Source organism: Hippopotamus amphibius, chromosome X (assembly GCF_030028045.1).
Source record: "Hippopotamus amphibius kiboko isolate mHipAmp2 chromosome X, mHipAmp2.hap2, whole genome shotgun sequence".
In the NCBI taxonomy this organism is placed as follows: Eukaryota; Metazoa; Chordata; class Mammalia; order Artiodactyla; family Hippopotamidae; genus Hippopotamus; species Hippopotamus amphibius.
Genome location: NC_080203.1, coordinates 94,531,887 through 94,548,647, shown reverse-complemented (window position 1 = coordinate 94,548,647; position 16,761 = coordinate 94,531,887).

Genomic DNA, 16,761 nt, shown 5'->3' with positions numbered 1-16,761 from the left:
ATTGTTCTTACTATGTGCCTAACATTGTTCGATATTAGAGTTGTGTTGATGAGCAAGACATATACCTAATGTGTATTTCTCTCTGTGTATCCATGCATCTACCTTAAAAAAAAACAAGTATTGTCAGGTATTCTTTGTACAGAACATCACTAACCTCCCTCTCTCCAAATGCAACTAGTGAGGGCAGGTCTGGGTGTTTGATTCCAGATGTTTTTCTCTGCATTTATACACACACACACACACACACACACACACATACACACACGGTACCACTATGAGCATCTCTCACCTGCTTTTCACCACTAGCAGCGTGTCCTGGACAAGTCTGTCTCACTTTGTTTCCTGTTCAGCAGGTGCTCTGTGCTACAAACCTCCATTATTCATTTACCTTCTATCAGTCACTGACAGTTAATAAAGATTTACAAGTTTTTCCCAGTTGTTTGCTCCTCCCATTCTTGTGCACACAACCTTGTGCACCTGTGTGTGTTTCTTTAACACACGTTCTTAGAAGTGGAATTGTTGTGTCAAAGGGTTCATTCATCCGACACCTAATGGGTTTGTACTGTGTACTGAGCGCCATTCTAGGTGCTAGAGAGACATCAGGGAACAAGATAAACAAGTGTCCCTGCGCACGTGGAGGTGACAGTCTGGTGGGGGATGTTGTTAGTTTTTATTTTGGTGAATGCTGTACACCCCAGTCCTAGGGCAGGATTCTGCAGGTGGTTGGACACCTTGACCCTTGCTCTTTCTAAGATCTTCAGGGTCTTGGGGCTGGGACAGTCCATTTGGGAGTCTGTGGGAAGAGACAGAGATGAAACTGTCAACTGGGGAACGTGGAGGAATAGGGAAGGAGAGGTCCACTGTGGGGCCCATGGTGGACAGGAATGGAAGAGTCTACTTAGTCATAATTCAGGGCAGCAACAGATGGAAAATTCCACTGGACAAAGGCATGAAATTGCCCATCTCATGACCAAGGGCTTGGGCGCTGGGATGGGGGTCAAGTATCGAGAATGGGACAGTCCTCTCCCAGATGGACCATTGCAGGTCACGGAGCTGAAACAGTCAGCTCTGGGGAAGGGAAGAGAGGAGTATATTTTAGAGCAAACCATTGTGTGTGTTGGGGAACATTAAGGCTACCAACGGAGATCCAAGGTGACTTGCATGGGACCTCAAACAGCAGCCCCAGATGGAGGCAGTGTTGCACCATTTTGACCATCAGCTGCCCATCACCTCAGCCTCCTGGTTCTCAGCCAGCCTTGGAAGGTCTCCACTCTCTTGCTGAGGCCTCCATCTCCCCTACCTGTGCCTTCATCCCACCTCTGGACCCGTCCCCTCACCCCAACATATCTGGATCAAAGGTGGGAGGAACCATAAGCCGGCAGATGATGGGCTCCTGGAGAAGGGCAAGAATCAAGTCTCTCCTTGGACTCTGGTCACTGTGACTCCAGGCTGGAGCCACGGTTGCTGGGCCAGAATTGGGTCTACCCACTCCCACAAACACTCTATGACAGCTGCAGGGTATCAGGATCGCTGTCCACACAGCAGCTCTGGGGCCAGGCTTGGGTCTGGGTCTCCTAAAGACCCCGAGGATGGGGGACCCTGCCCAAGAGGACCTTGCTCTGGAAGACTGAGAAAAGCCTCAGAGAATCACCACTCTGTGGAGCTCTGGACCTGGGAATTGGCATTGACCATGACAGTCAGGTGGGGAAGGAGGCATGGGCGGGGCTATAGACAGATGTGGACATGCGTATAAACCCCCTCTGACCAGCACATTCTGAGGCACAGCCTTCCTACAAGGGTGACCCTCCTCACAGAGCCAGCTCCTGGGGGCTGCATGGTGAGGGCATCCCAGTTTACCTGAGTCCCCACCTACTCCTCCAAGAATAATAGTGCCATGCCACTCAAGGTCATACTTCTGAGTGAGACAGGTCCCAGGCCCAGGAGTCTGCACCCCAGGCCAGGAACAACAACATCTGCAGGAATGAGGGAGGTGTGCTCCACTGGGGTCTCCCCCTCTCAGCCCACCTTCTCTAATAACCATATAAAGTGCAATTAATATTCATCTTATGTTTGCAAAGTGCCTGGGCTGATACTAAGCATCTCATATAGATTCTCCCATTTATCCCCACAACCAACCTCTGAGCACAGACTCTATCATTTATGATACTATAGGTATTATGTGTAGCCAGAGAGAGACATTGTAATGAGAGACGGAGACACAGACAGACGTCCAGCTTCTTGCCAGAGTTCCTACAGCTGGCATGTGCAGGAAGAGCTGAGTTTGGAACTCACTGTGACTTCAGAGACACTAAGGAAGATAAATATGTGTTTGGGGGGTGTGGGTAGAGAGACTTGAATGAGCTCTGAGTTCTGCCCCAAATCTCAGGGTGGAGAATGTGGAGTCGTTTTTCCACGACAAGGAACCCTAGAGATGGAGCATGCCAGAGGGAGAGGAAGGACTGGTGGTCATGAGGGCAGGGGAGGACAGAGATACACAGGGTGGGTGGAAGAGGGACTGGCAGAGAGGCAAGGGAGACCCAGGGCCCAAGTGTGTGTTATCACAGCCATCAGTGGGAGAGGGTGCCAGGAAGGGCATGAGGGGTCAGCTGCTTGGGGGTAGAGGGCACCCAGAACTGTGAGCACACCCTGCCTAGTGCTGCAGGGAGAGGTGGGTGCTGCCCAGGTCAGTGAGGTCACTCTACTTGTGCCTCAAAGGAAATAAATTCTATTTTACCCCAGTATTGTTCTTCATTACTGAAGCTTAATATTCTGCTAATACACATTGCATACCTTGTTCTCCATGCAAATACAGAAGAGGACATCCGAAAGAGACACAGAAGGATTTGATTTTTCTTTTTCCCAAGAAAAATGGGATTCACCAGATGGATTCCACAGCACAGGGGACAGGTGCAGGAAAGGATGGCTTGAAAACACTCTTGAGTCATAACAGGGAACATTTCCCCTTAGGTTCCCTGGGTAGATACAGCGCCTTCCTTCTTTCCATCCTCCTTCCCTCCCTCCCTCCCTTCCTCTCCTCTCCCTCCTCCTCTTTCTCCTCCATGTGACAGATCCAAATTTTGAGATGCAGGGAGACTACGGTTTTGCCCAACCCCAGGAATCAGCCTATATATGGCCCCAAGTACACCCCCAATCAGCCTCCCTCCCACATCAAGTCTGGGGCCCAGTGTGGATGCATGTGCTCTTCTGATGAGGGTCCAAAGTGACTTTTCTTTTTACTTCCAGTCTCTGTTTTGTTTCTCTTTCAATAATTTTTTTTCTTTCAATAATTTCTAAAACTGGTTCTAAAGCAAAATCCTAGGAATTCCCTGGCTGTCCAGTGGTTAAGACTCCACGCTTTCACTGCTGAGGGCTGGGGTTCAATCCATGGTTGGGAAACTAAGATCCCACAAGCTACACAGCACGGCCAAAAAAGAAAATCCTATTCCTAGTAGAGAACTGGGAAAATGCAAGGACATGTGAGAGAGAAAAGTACATCCATCACAAGAAAACAGTTCTGAGCTTTATTCACTAAGACTCACAGTAAAGAACACATTTTACAAGTGACTGAAACAAATGCTTCACAGAACAATATTGACCCTTATACATGTGATACTCTCCAATATTTTCTGTTCTGTTTTGTGACATGCTATGTTATTTCGTTCTAATTCATTTAAAACAGGCAATTCTCTTCAGGACCCATAAAATATTTTATTGACCATGGGTCACAACCTGCAGTTTGGAAAGTCCTTCTCCAGGGTCCCAGTGTGTGTCCATCAGGTGACTTGCTGCTCCAGCTCCTACAGGGAGGGTTCAAGGAAGCCTTATGATGCCCCTCGGAGCCAGGGTCCCCTGAAAGGTGCTGACCTGGAGGCTTCCTGCTCCCCTGGCACAGGCCTGAGCAGGGGAGCGGGGTATGGAGGGGTGGGCCATCCCAGATGTCTGGGAAAAACACTCCTAGGTCTCTTGTTTTACTCTCACACTACTACCACACCCACAACACTTCTGGGACGTGTGGGGTTTTTCCCCACACCAAAGCAATTCTCTGCATCATCAGTCCTGACACTAATGGGAGTTCACACAGACCCCATGGGTTAAGAGTTCAGTCCCACAAGACTTCCCCTTCCAGCTCAGATGCTAACTGATAGTCCCAGGTTGTCACCTGTACTTCTAACCAACCGGATACACATCAGAGGTTCCCATGACCCCTTTCTCAAATTCAGTCATTTGCTAGAATAGCTCATAGAACTCAGGGAAACACTTACTTACATTTACTGGTTTATTAAATAATAAAGGACTTGATAAAGGATACAGATGAACAGCCAGATGAAGAAATACCTGGGGCGAGGTCTGGAAGGGTTTGTGGCACAAGAGCTTCCGTCCCTGTGACATTGGGTTGCCCACTCTCCCAGCATGGATGTGTTGACCCACCCAGAAGCTCCCGGAACTCCATGCTAGTGGGATTTTATGGAGGCTTCCTCACGTAGGCATGATCAATTATTAACTCCATTTCCAGCCCTGTCCGTTCTCTGGAGGATGGGGGGTGGGGCTGAAAATTCCAAGCTTGTAATCATAGCTCGGTCTTTCTGGTGACCAGGAGCCCACCCAGAGTCGCCTCATTAAAACAGAAGTTGCTGCTAGTGCTCTTATCATGTAGGGAATTACACGGGTTTTAGGAGCTCTGTGCTTGGAACCAGGGGCAGAGGCCAGTATATATATTTTTTCTGTTATTTCAAAGCAGGCTTCATCCTTTTGGTGGGGAGGGATACCAGTTCAGAGTAGATTGGGTTATAAAGAAACGACAATCAGAGTTTTTGTCACTCACGCTGCTTGCCCACGGCAGGTAGACTGGGACGGCTCTTCTCCACATTATTAGCACCCTCATGCTAGGTCCCAGGGACATGGAGCAGCCACATGGGTGGCCCAGCAGAGAGAAAAGAGAGTGGCTAGACTTCCTAGGTGGCACAGTGGTTAAGAATCCACCTGCCAGTGCAGGGGACACAGGTTCAATCCCTGCTCCAGGAAGATACCATATGCCACAGAGCAACTAAGCCCATGTACCACAACTGTTGAGCCTGAGCCCGTGAGCCACAACAGTTGAGCCCATGTGCCACAACTACTGAAGCCCACGTGCCTAGAGCCCATGCTCTGCAACGAGAAGCCACCGCAATGAGGAGCCTGCTCGCCGCAACTAGAGACAGCTTGTGTGCAGCAACGAAGACCCAATGCAGCCAATAAATAAATTTATTTTTTAAAAAAAGATTGAATGCTTTAAAAAAGAGAGAGAGTGGCTAAATATGAACTGGCTCATCAAAGGGGGTCTGACCCTTGAAGGGGTGAGAGAGTGTGGTCCTCTGGGAGCAGAGAGAGCCAGGATATTTGTGAACATCCTACAGTCAGCCACAAGGAGGGTGTGGCATCACAGAAGAGAGTGTGGTGTGGGAGAACTGACTAACCCAGTGGTTCTCTATGGGGGAGGGCGGGTGTGGATGTTGTCCCCTAGGGGATATTTGACAATGTCTGGAAACATTATTGGTTGTCATGACTTGATACAGGGGAAGGTTACTGGCATCTAGTGGGTAGATAAAGGTTAAGAATGCTGCTAAACATCTTACAATGCAGAGCACAGGGCCCCCCGCCCCTGAGAAATTATCCAGCCCCAAATGTTAATGGTGCCAAGGTTGAAACCCATGGCAAAAGGAATGTTGTTTGTTTGTTTGTTTGTTTGTTTGTTTGTTTATTTATTTATTTATTTTTTGAGTTAGGAATGTTATTTAAATGGAGAGATTTCAGGCATTAGACACAGGCTCTCTCTCAGCGAGGTGGGGCAAGAAAGAGAATGGTACAGTTTTTCTTAGTCAGCCAGTTTATCACAAGACACTTATTAAGCCTTGATTGTGTACAGAACTCTGTGGGAAAGACTGACAAGTTAAGAGAGGGTTCCTGTTGTCATCTGAAGGAAGAGAGTTGATGGTGAATGTGTCCTCTTGTTCCCACTGCTCTGAGGGCCACCTCAGCTTGATGTCAAGGGTACCTGTGTATGGATCTGTTTCTCAGCTTTCTTTTCTGCTGATCCCTGTGCCAGCACTGCCCTATGTCAGGAACCGTAGCTCCACAATACGATTGGCTATTCAGAAGGCAAGTCCTTCCTCTGTGTCCTTCTTTAGGTCCTTTGCACATCCAGGTATATTTTAGAATATGCAGGTCAAATTCCATGATTGGAAAAAGGGTCCCTGTTGTGATTCTAACTGGAATTTCATTGAATTTGTAGAACAGTTTGGGGGTTAATGACATCTTTACGCTGTTGAGTCTTCCTACCCAAGAATCTGAGTATTGTCTCCATTTTTAAGATCTTTCTTAAGTCTTCCATAAAGTTTTATAATTTATTGTATCCACAGTTTGCACATTTTTGTTAGATTTATTTTCTATTGTCTCTATTTCTCACAAAAACCTATGGGGTTGGTGGGGGCCTGAGATTCAGAGAAATGGCCAGAGCTCCCTCTCCAGTTCACACCTGAAGGAACTGTAAAAGGGGACAGATTTCCTCTTCCATTAGAGACAGAGGGCTTGGGGTGCACTGCTGGGGGCAGACGCCATTTGCACTGAAAGTCAGCCAACCAACCACACTGTAGAAGAAATTATATGGGAACCACAGTAATTATATTTCTACTTTCAGTGGAACTCTAGACTTTAGGAATCAGGAAGGCACTGGGTAGGGGACAGAGGCAGAAAGGAGACTGAGAGACAATGAGAAAACTATAGTGGCTTCATAATATTGCTTTGGATTTAGTCCAGTTCACTTTATTCTGTTGGCTTAATAAATTAAGATTTACTCTCCCTTAGGGAGACACATGTCCTTGTAGGAACACAGTTTTTGAGCCCATGACATAGGCCAATGATGCTTTGGACAACATTTTATGTGTTTTACAGTCTTATCTGAACATCGTATTCATAAAATGCGTGGATCAAGGTATCACCAGTTCAGACTCTCCGTGAGTGGGTAGGGCATCTCAGTATCCTGTTCGCTTTGGGGTGACTGGCCACGGAGTAGACAGGCTGGAAGTGGAACCCTCTCTACAAATGTGTTTCTTTCATTATTACTGTGGAGGCTGAAGGTATCTCAGGCTCTAATTTGCTTCTTTCTCACCATTCCCCACACCTATTCTCGGGGCCCTTCCTATGTAGCACGTAGGGAGTTCACGGTCTTTAGAAGTCATTAAAGTGCCGTCCACCCTGTGTAGGGGTGTTGGGGACTCAACTAGCCCTTTAGTTCTGGTGATAGTTCTGGCTCTTTCTGTCCATTTACCCTCCACCTGGAGTTTCTCTGGATATACTCTTACCTTCTTAGTCGTTTCTGCCGGCTCCTTTTGGCTTCTGGTTCTCTTCACCCTTATAAATCATATCTAAACTGCTTTCTCTTTTTAGGAATTCTTCACTCTTTCTCGTTCCTGGATGGTACCCTTTCTTCTTTTCCAGTACTTTATGAAATTTTTCCATCATTTCAGTGGAGCAGTGGGGAGGTAGACAAATTTGCTCAAATAGCCATCTTCGGATAGTCTTCAAGGGTATTTTTTAAAGTTCCTAGAGAAAAAGTTGTTTTCATTTTATTATATTGTGTTCAGAAAATGTCCCTTGTACTCGTCTACATTTTGCCAGGGGTGGTGCTGGTAGTGGTGGAATTTATCAAGATTGTATTTGTTGCCTATTATGGGTATTATACAGAAGGTTGGGAAGATTTTTCACTTTCTTTAATGAGCAATTCTTGGAGTTTCATCTTAGAGGCAAAAGCGACTGATAGCAGCCAATCTGTGAGGTGTTGGAGGCGAGTCTACAAATGAACCTTTAAATTAACTTAAGCTGATTATTGTAAGGCCCACTCCTGCTGTTTCTCCCTTTGGATTCTAAGTTTGGAGTTTTTCAGAGGCTTGGTTACAAAGAACAGTTCTTGCCCCTGGTGATTTGAGTTTCCATTTTGCCTCCTCAGATTCCTCTATAAGTCTGATCTCACCTTCTTTCTATCTCCCAGGAGTGCCTCAGTATTTCTGATACCCACAAGCACCGTTTCTTACTTTCCTGGACTGTTAAGAATTTATCCTTAAAAACACTTTTCCTCCCAAATCAATGGGATGCTAGGTGGGATGTGAGGTGGGCATATGGGCTGTATCTGTCACCTTGTTCCAATTGTCTCTTTATAGATATATGGTGCAATTTTTTTCACTATATGAATGTAATTTTTCTCCATTTTATTTTCTAAGTAGGTTACTTATAACAAGATACATTTGATTTGCTCAGGATCCAGGTGGTTTTTCTGGGCCAGGTGGTTTTTCTGCTGGTCTTGCCTGGGATCACTGATATAACTAGAGTCAGCTGGCAGGTGGGTTGAGGCCTCAGCTAGGATGAGTCCTTGCTTCTTGTGATCTTATCCTCCAACAGGCCAGCCTGGGCTTCTTCACGTAGCAGGCTTAGGTCCTCTGAGACCTGCTGCTTCCCCAGGCTCTGCTCTGCAGGTTCCCTTTCACCAGTTTTGGTGCAGGACTCAATCTGTTTTATACTCCAAAAAAAAATTTATTTCACGAGGCAGTGGTTACAGAAGGATACTTTATTGAAGATTTCATAGGGAAGACTGGTAAAAAGTGAAGGGAGTATATATTTTACAGAGCTAAGAAGTTCACTGCAAAAACCACCTGAACTGCCTTTTTTTGTCCAAAATATCACCCTTAATTATCCTACTACTGGTTCTTCTATTGCTTTCCTCTATCCCCAATCCTCAAAATTTCCATTTTCTTATTGGGACAGTTTTACTCTCTCCAGACCTGCGTCCTCCACAATCAACACTTAGTCTTAATGTGTTTGAATGCCCTTGTTTCAGCTCAGGTTCCAAAGGAAAGAGCCTTTGGGCCATATAGGACAGCTCCAGACAGACTATACAGAGAAACCCTGCTTGGAACAGTGCATGAGAGGAAGGAAGGAGTATAGATCAAAACGTACCCAAGAGGCATTTACTCCCCCACACTTGCATCATCTGGCCACTTCGGCAGCTGTTTGGGAAGCCAAATCTCACACTTCGAGGTGTAGTGTTTCATACAATCCAAAAGTAACAGGGGGCTTCCTAGGTGGTGCAGTGGTTGAGAATCCACCTGCCAATGCAGGGGACACGGGTTCGATCCCTGCTCCAGGAAGATCCCACATGCCGCGGAGCAACTAAGCCCGTGCGCCACAACTATTGAGCCTGCGCTTTAGAGCCCGTGAGCAGCAACTGCTGAGCCCATGTGCTGCAACTACTGAAGCCCACGCGCCTAGAGCCCATGCTGTGCAACAAGAGAAGCCACAGCAACGAGGAGCCCGTGCACTGCAACGAAGAGTAGCCCCCGCTCACCGCAACTAAGAAAAGAAAGCCCACGCACAGCAAAAAAGACCCAACACAGCCAATAAAAATAATAATAATAATAATAATAATAATAATAATAATAATAATAATAGGAAGAGCCAGAAGTGGTGGGAGGAACCAGAAAGTCCAGGTGTGCAGCTCCTTTGCCTGGTTTTACAGTGGCATTTAGGGGTGAGAGCTAAATATTCCCAGGCAAGTACTAAATTCACCTGGTAGTTAGAGTAGCCATCTGTGCTAGCTAATTGCCTATATCCGGAGGAAAAATTAAACTCTTGTCTCTATGACTAGCAGGTGCTTACAGCCTGGAGCCAGGCACCTAGGCTAAATTCTCAGGTGACAGGGAGCCAGGGCGCTTATCTTCCTTGACATCCACATTTCAAAGAGATGGCTCCAAGGCTCTTAAGAAAGACATTCCTGGCTTATAGGCTGGCAAGAGGCTTATTTAGCTTTTTAAAATATGTACATACATATCAAAGGCGTGGAGGAAGGATTCACAGATGCTAGGTTTCTCAAGGAAATGCTGGAAGAAAAATGGAGGGGAAATGTCTTTCCCTTTTGACAATAGGGAAAATTCAATTTTGTGTTTATTTACCCTAATGATATCCCCCGTTGTTACTCTTTTGTACTTATACTACCATTCTTTATCTCCATCGCCATTTCTGCCTTTCCCTGGGTAGTTTATAGCTGTCTAAATATCCAGTAAGTCCATAGTAAGATGCAAATAAAGCAATCATCAGAAATACAATAGAATGAATTTTAAAGTTTAATATAATACTCACCTTGGGAGAAAGAAACCTTAAATATGTCATACCAATGATGAGTGGTTAAAGCAGATTCTTTATTGAGCAAATGTGCAAAAATTCTTTGTCATACATTAATTGTACTGCTGTGCTGTCTTGAATGCTTGTGCTTTCTCTATCTTAAACCTTCCGAGACCCTGCATGCCTGAGACTGTTTTTATTCCGCCCTATATAAAAGTTCCTTTCTTTCAACACTTTGGGGTTATTCCACCACTGTCTCCTTGCCTCCACGGAGATCTGATGTCAGTTTAATTATTCTTCCTTTGTAAGTAAACTACTATTTCTCTCTGAAAGTTTTAAAAATGATTTTTGCTTATCTTTCATAATTTTGCACTTCACTGTGTCTAGAGGTATTGTAGAGGGGGTATAGGTGTGGGGCTGTTATTTATTATAATTGCCTGGCCCAGTGGGTGGAGGGAGGGCTAGGGAAGGAATGGCTAGTTACCAGTCAGTCTGACTGCACTTTTTCTATGAGCTTTCCAACCCCACTATGCCTTGATGTGACCATGCCCCTTCAGACTGGCACTGGATCAGCCCAGCCACTTTTCTGCTCTGTGGTGATTACAGGACAGGTAATGAGCCCTCTAGAAAATATAAGGAGGCAAAGGGATGCAATTAGAAAGCTCCATCTCAGTTTATCCTGTGGCCTCTGGCCTTTCCCCACAAACCATCAAGAGTTTTGTTACTGGGAACTGTTCTGAAATCCAACCACCTTCTCACCTCTTCTGTGCAAAGGTTATGTGACTTACACAAGGTCACACAGCTGGTAAGTTGCAAAGCCAGAATCTGAACCCATTAGGTCTGGCTTCAGAGTTTGCAATCTAAGAGGCTAATACTCTTAATTATTCTATAATTCTACCATTAATTAGCATCTCTACCCATCCCTTAAACAACACAAGAACTTGTCTTTTCTTTCCTGTCCCTTTCCTCATCTTTCATGTTTATATTACATGAAATTTTAGTTCAAGATTATAATTTTTTTAATTTACAATCTGACTTTTCAATAAATTTTATTTTCGCCCCTCACCATTGCTTTATTGGAAACCCCTCCTTCCTCCTAAATCCATTTTTCTTCTTCTTGCTAGATCACATACCCAAATCATCCTTTCAGAGAGGATATGTGTATCATGAACTTTCTGAAATATTTTTGCTCTCATCTGGATTATTTTGGCTGCATCTAGAAATCTAAGTTCAAAGTTATTTCTCATCAGTTCTTTGAAGAACTTCTCCATTATACTCTCTTTTCTCTCTGGAAACTTTCAGGATTTTCTCTTTATCTTTTGGGATTTTATCTTTAACCTAAAAGTTTTATTTCATGTGTGTGTGTGTATGTGTGTATGTGCTTGAGTCACGCTCAGAACTTAGTGTCTCTTTTCAGTTTGAAGATTCATGTCTCTTCAGCTTAGAAAATCCTAGAACATTATTTCTTCATGTATTGCCCTCTCTCCAGTCTTTCTATTCTGTATGTCTGGAACTCCTATTAGATGAATGTTGAAACTTCTGGCATCTATTCTACATTTCCCTTATTTTTTCCTTTCATACCTTCTACTTCTTAATCCATTTGTGCTACACTGTGAAGTAATGCCATTGCCCAAACACATTTTTTTCATTGGTTTGCTCCAATTTCTCTTACTAATTTGCAAAAGCTCTGTTATATATTGAGGATAGTTGCCTTTAAATTGTTGCTTGTTGTAGGAGAATAGAATATGCCACCCCAAAATATGCCTCTTTGGCATAAAGATTACTTTAAGCTGATTATTTTGAGAAACAGCAGACACTGGAGAAGTTCTAGAAAGAGTAGAAGTTACTCTTTTCTAAGGGAAATTTACATTTACAAAGGAAATCTCCATTTGTAAGAGTGTTACCTTCTCTGTGCTAGGAAGAGAAAAATGACTAAATCACAAGAAACTCTTATCCATGGAGAAAGCTCTGACTTAACTCTGCATGACAAATCTTATCCTTGTTTACCATACTTGCCCTGGTCACTTTCCCACACCTTGCCTCTCAACCAGAAGCCCAAACCCCTTTTGCTTTTGTTTTAGGCTAAGTTGCTACATGCATCCAAGTTCTACCCATCCCTTTGTGTTACTCATCCCTGAGTCTCTCCCATCTGTATATGATTTACACATATTAATAAACTTCCACTTGTTTTTCTCTTATTAACCTGTCTTTTGTTACAGAGCCCCAACCAAGAACCTAGCATGGTAGAAGGAAAAGATTTTTTTCCTCCCCTACAACAATGTTTCAACATTTTCCTTCAAATTTGTTTTTCAAATAGTTATCTATAGTGTGTTTTGACTTAGGTAACACTTTAATTTTTACATCATAAATATGTCAGATTTGTTGCTCTTACCCTTGGTGTAATGACAAGAAATGCCATGCCACCTCAAGATTTATCATAATAGTTTCCTAAATTTTATGCTACTTCTTTATGACTTCAAATTTTCACATTTAAACCTAATTTTTCTTGAATTTATTATTTTATGTAGTAAAGGTAAGAATTTAATCCTCATTTTCTCCAAATGGATGGACAGTTGTTGAACTATCACTTACTATACAACTACAACTGTCTTTTACCCACTGTTTGGAAATGCATGCTAAAGTTTTGTATATAGGTCAGTTTATTTTATCATCTTTCTCTTTTGTTTCACTAATTGTTTCTGTGTGTATTAGTTTTCTCTTGCTGTTATAACAAATTACCACATAGTTAGTGGCTTAAAACAACACAAATTTATTATCTTATACCTCTGTAGGTGAGAAATTCCAAATGAGTCTCACTGGGCTAAAATCAAGGTGTTCCCAGGGCTGTGTTCCTTTCTGGAGGCTCCAGAAAAGAAACCATTTTCTGGCCTTTTCCAACTTCTAGAGGCTGCCCACATTCTTTGGCTCATGGCCCCCTTTCCTCCATCCACAAAGCCCACACATAACACCTCTCTGGCCCTGCTTCTGTCATCACCTTTCTTTCTCTGACGCTTTCTGCTTCCATCTTCCACTTATAAAGGCCCTTGTAATTACCTTGGACCCACCCAGATAATCCAGGATAATCTATTTTAAAGTTTAGTAAACTTAATTCCACCTGCAATTTTTTTTTAATTTTTTTCTTTATTTAGGCTGCATTGGGTCTTAGTTGTGGCACACGGGATCTTTCATTGCGGCGCACAGGCTCTTCATTGAGGCACACGGGCTTCCCTCTAGTTGTGGTGCACGGGCTTTTCTCTAGTTGTGGCTCACAGGCTCCAGAGCATGTAGGCTCAGTAGTTGTCGCATGCAGGCTCTCTAGTTGTGGTGTGTGGGCTCAGTAGTTGTGGCATGCGGTCTCAGTTGCCCTGCAGCATGTGGGATCTTAGTTCCCCAACCAGGGTTCAAACCAGCATCGCCTGCATTGCAGGATGGATTCTTAACCACTGGACCACTAGGGAAGTCCCCTTTACATTTTAATTCCCCGTTACATATAACAACATACAGGTTCTGGGGATAAAGATATGGACACCTTTGCAGGCAGAGGCACACTGTTCCAGGCCCCTTACTGATTTTTAAGTACATCTCAGCATTTGTTAGGGCAAGAACAGCCTATTATTTTTTTAATTTTCAAAAAAATCTTAGTTATAAAATAAATAAATCCTGGTGATATAATGTACAGCATGGTGACTATAGTTAATAATGCTGAATTGTATACTTGAAGGTTGCTAAGAGAATTGATCTTAAAAGCTTTCATCACAAGAAAAAAATTTGTAACTATGGTAATGGATGTTGACTTGTGGTGATCATTTCACAGTATACGCAAACATTGAATCATTATGTTGTACACCTGAAACTAATATAATGTTATATGTCAATTATATCGCAATTAAAAAAAAGAATTCAGGCTTGTACATCTGAGTATTTTCTCAAAAGAATAAATAAAAATGTTTCATAATTGTCTAAACTTCAAATAATTCATAAAAACTAAAAGTAATTCTTGGCTATTCTCATATATTTATTCTGCTGCCATGTGGTTTTCCACTGGCAAACTTTAGAAGCAGTATGGCATAATCCAAAAAAAATTCATAATCCAAAGAAAATCCCACCTGGGGACTTCCCTGGTGGTGCAGTGGTTAAGAATCTGCCTGCCAATGCAGGGGACACAGGTTGGAGCCCTGGTCCGGGAAGATCCCACATGCCACAGAGCAGCTAAGTCTGTGTGCCACAACTACTAAGCCTGAGCTCTAGAGCCCACAAGCCACAACTACTGAACCTGCGTGCCACAACCACTGAAGCCCAAGAGCCTAGAGCCCACTGCAATGAGAAACCCGCTCACCACAAGGAAGAGTAGCCCCTGCTCGCCGCAACTAGAGAAAGCCTGTGCACAGCAACAAAGACCCAACATGGCCAAAAAGAAGAAAAAAAAAAACAAAGCAAAACCAAAAATCAAAAAGAACAAAGAAAATCCCACCTGGATTTTATTTAGAAATAGCATTAAGTAGAAAATTTCAGTACATAGAAATTGTATAAAATAGATATCAGAAATGACATCTATACAATATTGAATCTTCTCATCCAGGAATAGAATGTTTTTGCAAATTTATTATTTTCTTTTCTATTCTTGAGTTCAGCTTTATAGGGTTGTTACTACTCTCATGCGTATTTCTGATTCAGTTTATTCTTAGTGAATTTTTTTTAATTTTATTTATTTTTGGCTGCCTTGGGTCTTCATTGCTGCCCACAGGCTTTCTCTAGTTGCAGTGAGCAGGGGATACCCTTCATTGTGGTGCACCGGCTTCTCATTGTGGTGGCTTCTCTTGTTGTGGAGCACAGGCTCTAGGCACACAGGCTTCAGTAGTTGTGGCACTCAGGCTCAGTAGTTATGGCATACAGACTTAGTGGCATGGCACGTGGGATTTTCCCAGACCAGGGCTCGAACCCGTGTTCCCTGCATTGGTAGGCAGATTCTTAACCACTGCGCCACCTAGGAAGTCCTCTTAGTGAGGTTTTTTTTTTTTACCATTTTATTGTTGTAAATGGAATATTTTCCCCATTATAATTTCTATCTGATTATTGCCAAGAGGTAGGTATGCAATTGATTTTTGGATATTTATTTTGTGTCCATGTCAAGTTACTGAATTATTTTTCATATCTAATACTTTTGCTGATTTTCTTGGACCTCCTAAGTAGATGATCTCATCATCTGAAAAAAATACTATGTTTACCATCACTTCAAAATATTCACCCCTCTTATTGCACTGGGCATCATGTCCAGATCAATATTGATGAATATTGATTAATAGTGGATATAGGGGGCAGTGAACATGAGTACTGAGATTTAAAACATAATACCATTTACAATTGCTGCAAAGAAAATGAAATACTTAGGTATAAATCTAATAAAACATGTATAGAACTTGTATGCTAAAATTTACCAAACTTTTAGGAAAAGAACCAGAGAAGATTCAACAAAGTGAAGGTGCCAGTTTTCCACACTTTGATATACAGATTTAATGCAATTCTTATCAGAATTCCAGCAATATTGTAGATATAGACAAGATTATTCTAGAATTTATATGGAAAGTCAAAGGAACTAGAATAGCTAAAAACAACTGAAAAAGAATAAAGTGGGAGGAATCACTACCAAATTTCAAGGAATCAAAACTGTGATGTTGAGGAGAAAATAGACACACAGATCAGTGGAACAAAATAGAAAACCCAGAAATAGTCGCGCACTGACTTTTTTTACAAAATTACAAAAGTCATTCAGTGGAAGAAAGCCTGTCTTAAGAAATGGTGCTGGACAACTGGATATGCACAGGCTCCCCAAAAAGAACATTGACCTAAACCTCATACCTAATAGAAAATTTAATTCAAATGGATCATAGATTTAAATGTAAAACGTAAAAATTTAAAACTTGGGCATGGTGAAGAGTTTTTAAACATGATACCGAAAACACAACCCATTTTAAAAAAAGATGAATTAGACTTCATCAAAATTTAAGTTTCGCTGTGCAAGAGACCCTGCTGAGAGGATGATCTCTTTTGGTGGTGTTCAAAATGAAGATGTACATTTTTAAGGCCAGGCACTGGAATTTCAAGTCAACATTATTATTAAAAAGCAAGCTTGTTGAGCTTAACTTTAGTGGCAGGAAGGAAGGAAGGAAGGAACAGTGAAACAGGGAGTATACAGAAGTAATCAACTGTAGTCAACTGCCCCATTTCTAAATATGGAGAGGAGGAAAAAGATGATATAACTGTAGTGGCTTACATATGCATAAAAATTATCTGAAAAGACAAACGAAGGTCTTTGAAACATCTGAAAACTTCTTCCATAAAGAAATACATGTGAGTTTTAACAACAATACCATTTTGACCTATTGGGGGTGGGGGGCAAAAGTCCATGTTTCATAACTTAGGCTGTTGGCAAGGCTGTGGTGCAATCGGCTGATGGGAGAGCAAAATGGCCACCCTGGCTCCTTCTTGGACCTGCCATGCTTGCCCCTGCCTCAGAGCCTCTGCACTTTGCCTAAATAACCATGGGACTTGCTCCTTCTAGCCAATCTAGGACCCAGCTGCTTGTCTTTTCCTCCATGAGGTCTCCCTGACTGTACC